A 6,932-nucleotide genomic window follows, 5' to 3' on the forward strand; every position below is an offset into this window, starting at 1 on the left:
AGTCTTAAAAATGTTTATCAAATTATTAAATTCACATATCAACAATGATTAATAATATGCACTTTTGTTTGAATAAAAACACATTTAGATTAAAAAATTGATCACTTACTAGCAATACTATTATGTAAACTCTGCGACTCAAAATCTATAGGTTTGTTGGAACTACTGGATTCCAATAAAAATAAAAAAAAATAATTTAATTAAATGAATAGCGAAAAAAAATTATTAAATTTAAGGTACTGGGTAAAGTAGATACCAAACATTATTTAACATTATTTATTTCAAAATCATCAATAATTTTACACTAAAAAAAATGCTAAACAAAATGATGAAATGTGAAATGAAATGTAATTTAGTAAAATTGTTTTAAATAATTTAAGACAATAGCATAGCTTTGAAGTTTCTGTTATTAACATTTCCCCTTATCTAAAATTCCTGGTTAAAATTTGTAAGTTTTATCACAGAATAACTGGAAGAGACACTCACTGAGAACCAAAGTTTATAGATAGTAATATTAATATAAAATAATATTACTTATAAACCATCTATAAATATCTATACCTATAAACAATATTATCCACACACTTTGGCTGAGAACTTAAATATTATTATATCTAGGTATATGATCTAAATTCTAAGCCATGAATCATAGAATATTGTTCTATGCATTAACTAAGATTATTTTATACCTCCAAAATTAAAATTGATTATCGATATACTGTACCCTTGGAACAATACCGCCATAATTCAAAATTTGGAACTTTTGTGTTTCATATATTATCATCAGAAACATAAACATTTTTACTACGAAATAGAAAACTGCCAAAAACGTCATTACGATTAAATTCAGCTAAATCTGTTTGTTATTACCACTTTAATGAACGTAATACTATTATATGCCTAATATAATGGTGTATTACTTTCTGTTAAATCATAATTTGATCTTGTTCTCGAAATGTTGGATTATCTTAGTATAAGCACAAATAAATTATTTGTGTAAAGGAAATTTAATATTACTATTTCAATAATAAACTATAAGTCCAGCGACAATTTAAGTGTGTTCCGATCATACAATTTGACAGCTTCTACGGGTAATAGACAAAATATTCACTCTCCTGTATCTTAATTTATATATGCACAACCAAGTACAATAAACAAAAACGTTTTTCAACATAGCAATTAATATATATTATATAATAGTACTATTTTACAGGTTTTTCGCCTTTGTATTGTATAATTGGGTATCGTGGTTTATTGGTAAGCTGATCTAGTACTGTGAATACTATGTACCTCTTACTCCTTTCCCATTTGTTTTTCTTTCATAATTTGTTCAAGTTTCTAAGAATAAAAATGTATGATTAGTTAAAAAATATTCTAAAATATATAGTTTAAATAAATACTTTAAGGTGTTCTAAATGATATTCGATTAGAACTTTAGCATTAGAAATGCTTTCTACCGTGCCAAGAAACAAAAAAGGAACTTGATCCTCTTCACAAAGAATAGTAGATTGTGGCTCATTATCACCTTCGATTTTTACTCTGATCTACAATAACAAGCATAAAAATATATCTGTTTAAATTGAAATACTAATAACAATAACCAATCATCTAAGAATTAAATATTACTATTTTTTTTTATGTCAAGCTTATAACAAACAACTTCCTATAATTACTAGTATACCATCTGACAATAAAACTATTGAAATCATCTTACAGTATACTTAATATAATTTACTTTTTCTTTTTTTATTACACATTACAAATACCAATGATAAGAAAAATAATGAATACTAAAAAAAATGTTCAGTAACAACTAATAAGTAATGTTTTGTGAACAATTTCTAACAATGCAAAATGTTACCGATGTTTAAAAGTTAATGAACCAATTAATTTTTGTATAGAAGAGCATTGTATTCAAATAAGAGTAACATTTTTAATGCAATAAATATTGGGTATTACAAATTACTAATATTAAAAATAATATAAGAATAATTAATATAATAACATACTACTCCGCTCTTGTCAACAATATCTTGGATGTTTCTATCATTTTTACCAACTACTTTTTCCATGAAATTTCTTAGAACTTGAAGAAATTCTTCTTTATACTCTAAATTTCCTCGAGCTTCCATCACAGCATCTTTATTCTAAAAACAAGATTATTAGATATTTTTAGTAAGCTACAATAAAACTAACTTACTTCTCCTTAAATTTTAAAAACGCCAGTATTTTTATTTAATTCAATATTTGTAATACCCTCAATCTTGCGAGCTCGTTTGATATTACTGCCACGAGTACCAATAGCCGAGCCAATGAGATTATTACATACATTAAATTCATCAGTATAAGATGATGTAAACTGTAGATTGGAATTTTCCAGTTGCTTGTCTAATTTTTCATTCTTCATAAGCACCATAGCATTTTAATTCAGGTTTCTAAAGTGCATGTCAGCTAACATCAATGCTTTTTTACTGGTCAATGATGAACAAGATATAACACTCAATACTGATTGATCAGGATTATAGAACACTCGAGATGCGTCAATTGCTTTCTGGAAATCTATGTGGATACCATAAATTTTGGAAACTAAAAGATTAAACATGGTTATTATACAAAATATGATTGTAGCAGTTTAATTTTAATTAAAATTGATTGTATATTTATTTTTGTTGTACTCACATTTCTCTAACATCTTACGGTACATCAATATCAAACGTATAAAATGTATTGCCATTAATGTGTGAATTTATGTTACTGCGTCTGATTTTATCAGGAGAGACTATTTCTTCAGCTGTTGAGTTGAAATATTGGACAACAAATTGGGATGGTGGGTTACCACTGATAATTTTTATCACTGCTTTTACCCATCCATAACAAGAATGAGGTCTCTGACCGATTTTACTTCTATTTCTTGATTATCAAAAAACTCTGTACTACATTGCTCATCTGACAACAAGGTGGGTCAAACATTTTCATAGCTGAATTTAGTTTCAGGATACCAACTAAAAATTATAAAAGATATATTATTATTCGGCAAGGTACTATAATAATTTAATGGTTTAAAGTGATCAAGAACAATTCTGGAAAGAAACTTACAATAAGAATTTCCATAAGTTATCTTTATTTGCATAAACAAAAATGTTAATAAAAAACTTTTTAGTTTCTTTATTCTCACTGCCTAATTTTGTGAGCATCTATTATTATGTATTATTTGTTTATCAATCTAAATCTACAATTCAGAAACCATCAACAAGTGTTAGATTAAAAACAGACAAATATGATAAATCTTAAAAACTATAGTACCAAGTATTGGTAAGTATAGTTATTAATTATTTGAGTACTGATGTCTTATAGCACAAAACAATGTTGTCGACTGGCTGTCTTGTATAGTGTATACACTTAATTTAGATTCTGAGAGTAGCAACTTGTTTTCAATGATGTGTGATATTTTTCCGTCATAATCAACATTTGGGAGAGTTAAAATGCTCCAATAGTGAAGTAATGGTTCTTTAAATATGATTTGGTATGATTTGGACTAAAAAATTTTAGTGAATCATAATTTGATCAACCCGGTATCAGAATATTTATTTAAAACTACTAACTATAAGTGAATTAATAATTTTTTTGGTGATTATAAATTTAGGTAAAAAGTTAAATAAAAGCTCAATACTAATTAGGAAATTAAGGGTGTCTATTGTTAAACAATACCAACTGTATTAAATAGTTTTATTATTTAAATATCATATACATAAGCTACCTATAAAAATATTGATTTCTAGAGGGTTAATAGCGAGGTTAATAGGTATTAATTTAAAATAAAAAACTATTTCCTGAATAATAGATTGTAATTACCTACCTACTAAAATCATGCATGAAATAAAGAATAGGTAACCTATTTCAGTCATAAATTTGTAGTTACTATTTAAAAAAAAAAAATTCAACACTAAGTATTTGATATTTGGGACATTGCCCAGGTATAAAGTTTATTAAAATAATGTTGATATAGGTAACTGAATAATTTAATATACATCTTAATTTAATAAGACTTGATCTTTTTCTATTTTTTTTAAGGGTAGTCCTCGGGGTAGTCTTTTTTTTAAATACAAATTATTCATGATAAAAAACCAAAAAAGGTTCTCAATGTATATATCCTACTTACTACTTACTTGTAATTTTGATAAAAAAAAGCTTACAAAAGTATTATCATAAAATATATATATTATATAAGAGATACTCACTCGTTAAGGAAAGAAACTAGAACTTCATTTTCCATTACACCAGTAACAAAACCCTAAAATATATAAATTAAATTAATTCTTTAAGTTAATTATCATTTTCATAAATTAAGAATAATCTTAAATAGGTTCATACAAAATTGTAGGAATCTACAGATCTTAAACTATTTTAATAGTAAATGTTAGGTAAAATAATATAATATTATATCAGCAGTACCTATATACTCCGTTCCAAAAGAGAATATACTAGGCGGTGACGGCCCGCATCTCCCACATAAAAGCATAAGGTAGTTTTAACCTGTGGAAGGGGTAAAAAGTGTGCAGAACTCATCATGAAGCTAGTCATGAAGTGTGTTTAGCAAACATTTTTGGCATATCATAGGTAGTATTTCTATGAAATTTTTACTTGTAATATGAAATTCCAGATGAAATTCTGATCAGCAAGTATAGTTACTACCTATATGGTTATGTGTATTACAAGTAGGTAGGTACATACCTTGGTTATAATTTATAATCCTCTATTTAAGGATATTAAAATTAAACTTTGGTGAAATATATGGATAAACAAAATCTTTTAGCATAATTTTGTTGTACTTTTAAAAAGATCCTTAAAAGAATTTTAGGTACCTACATCAAAATGAATTGAGTCTGCCACAATCATATTAAGTGAGTAACATTTGTGTTGAGATTTAACCTCGGATTTAACAATTTGAAATCAATGGAGGTAAATAGCAAAATTTTAAAAATGATTTCTGTCAGTTCTCATTTAATCATGACCACTTAAATCTTCCGAGATATGTTGTGGTTAGGTACCCAACACATGATGAAACTGAATCGACTGATTTATTTAGTTGCATACAAATTGAGTACCATGAAATTTAAAATATAATATTAATTAAGTCCATGTTAAAATATTAACTGAGTTCTGTAAAATTTATACAGTAACAAAAATGTCTACATGAACGGTTAAAAATGTTTTTCTCTATACTCTAAGTAGAATACACCGAGCGGCAACCGGTTTCCGTCCGTTGGCGCGCATTTCCAATATAACGGTTGGATAGGGAAACGGGGAAAAAAGTGTACATGATTGATGTATTCTGCTTTGAGACAGGGCAGTGCCGTGCTAACTCTCATTGCTGTCCCAGGGCAATAATATTTGGCGCCCCTAATAAACATACATATTTAAACATTTGCAGCCCTTTAAAATGATACAAGTTTGGCCGCCCTAGGGCACTTTCCCCATTATTGCCACCTCCTTAGCACGGCTCTGAGACAGAGTATAATATACTGTTAGTCATTGTGAGGCTGTGAAAATGTACAAAACATTTTAAATAACACTCCGAAACAACCTAAAACAAAGAGGAGAGCTTTCGAAAAGTGGAATGGTGGATGAAAAGACTTGTCAGAACAGGGCCTGCAGACGCCATACTTTCCAAACCCAACTCGAACTCACCTCGTAATGGGTTCCGTTCTCAAAGAGCGCCTCTACCTTCAGAGATCGTCCATTTTTGCGACTTGTGTGCTGACGACTCGTCGTCGCGTGTCTGGATAGTTGGTGGTGCACTGGTGCGTGGTGCGTGACAAATACCTATATACGGCAGAAGCGGTGTCGGTGTCGGAGTGGCGAATGGCGAAGAGGCGTCGTTCTCCGCGGCACAGACAATAGTATAATATATTATACTTGGCGGTGCGCATAAAAAATGGTGTAAATGGTGCGAATGGTGTAAATGACACGGCGATTATATAGTATAAGATAATATTATATACTACGAGCGAGTGACCGCGGGAGACGTCGACGCGGGTTGTACCGTAGACAAAGAAAATACGAGTGCGTGCGGTTCGACGGCGTCGTGGTGCACAATTACCTATTGTAATAAACAATTTAAAATAATATATTATAATAATTTTATTATCTCGATTATTATCTATTATAGTCGCTGCTCTTTGTCCGGTCGGCGAGTGAGTGAGTGCGCGCGCATGTGCGAGTATTAAATTAATATATATTTTAATATTTATCAGAATCTTTTTTCGTATGCATTATGCCAGTGGTTCTCAATCTTTTTTGTACCGCGACCCAAATTTCCCCCGAAAAATCGTTCACGACCATCGTGGTTCAACTTTTCAAAAAGTAGTTATAAAAACAAAATTTGTTTATTACTTTTATTGGGGTGTATTTATTATTTCATAGGTTTATAATCAATATATTTTTACAAAATAATGTACTTTTAATAATTAGGCGTATTAATACCCGTCGTAATAAATAAATAAACGATGAATTATTATTTGTTACCCACGTAATTTTTGGTACTATATTACTATAATAATATAAGTATATTTAATGACATATATTTAATAAGTATATTCAATATTAATTTAACATAAATTTCTTGAAATTCATATAATTCAAAAAATATTTCACAACCCACCAAAAATTGACTGACGACCCATCAGTGGGACGCGACCAACAGTTTGAGAAACGTTGCATTATGCAATGATTGATAAATCACTGAATTAAAATTTTACACGTGTATCACAGTGAAGTAGGTACCTACACCTACTATTAATGACAAAGTACGTACACGCTACACGTCTCCACACCTATTTTACAACAGAATGGTTTTTTATTGCATTTTTACCATATTACCACATTACAAAAAAATGTACATGTTTTTTTTTTAACAAATTCAATATATTTTT

At 29.0% G+C, this 6,932-nt stretch overlaps 1 pseudogene; it reads right to left on the reverse strand.

Annotated features, from left to right (window-relative positions):
* Positions 1-1,211: 1,211 nt before the first annotated feature.
* LOC132947157 (fragile X messenger ribonucleoprotein 1 homolog) lies at positions 1,212-6,117 on the reverse strand (annotated as a pseudogene).
* Positions 6,118-6,932: the final 815 nt, after the last annotated feature.

The sequence above is a fragment of the Metopolophium dirhodum genome, chromosome 6 (genome assembly GCF_019925205.1).
Source record: "Metopolophium dirhodum isolate CAU chromosome 6, ASM1992520v1, whole genome shotgun sequence".
NCBI lineage: Eukaryota > Metazoa > Arthropoda > Insecta > Hemiptera > Aphididae > Metopolophium > Metopolophium dirhodum.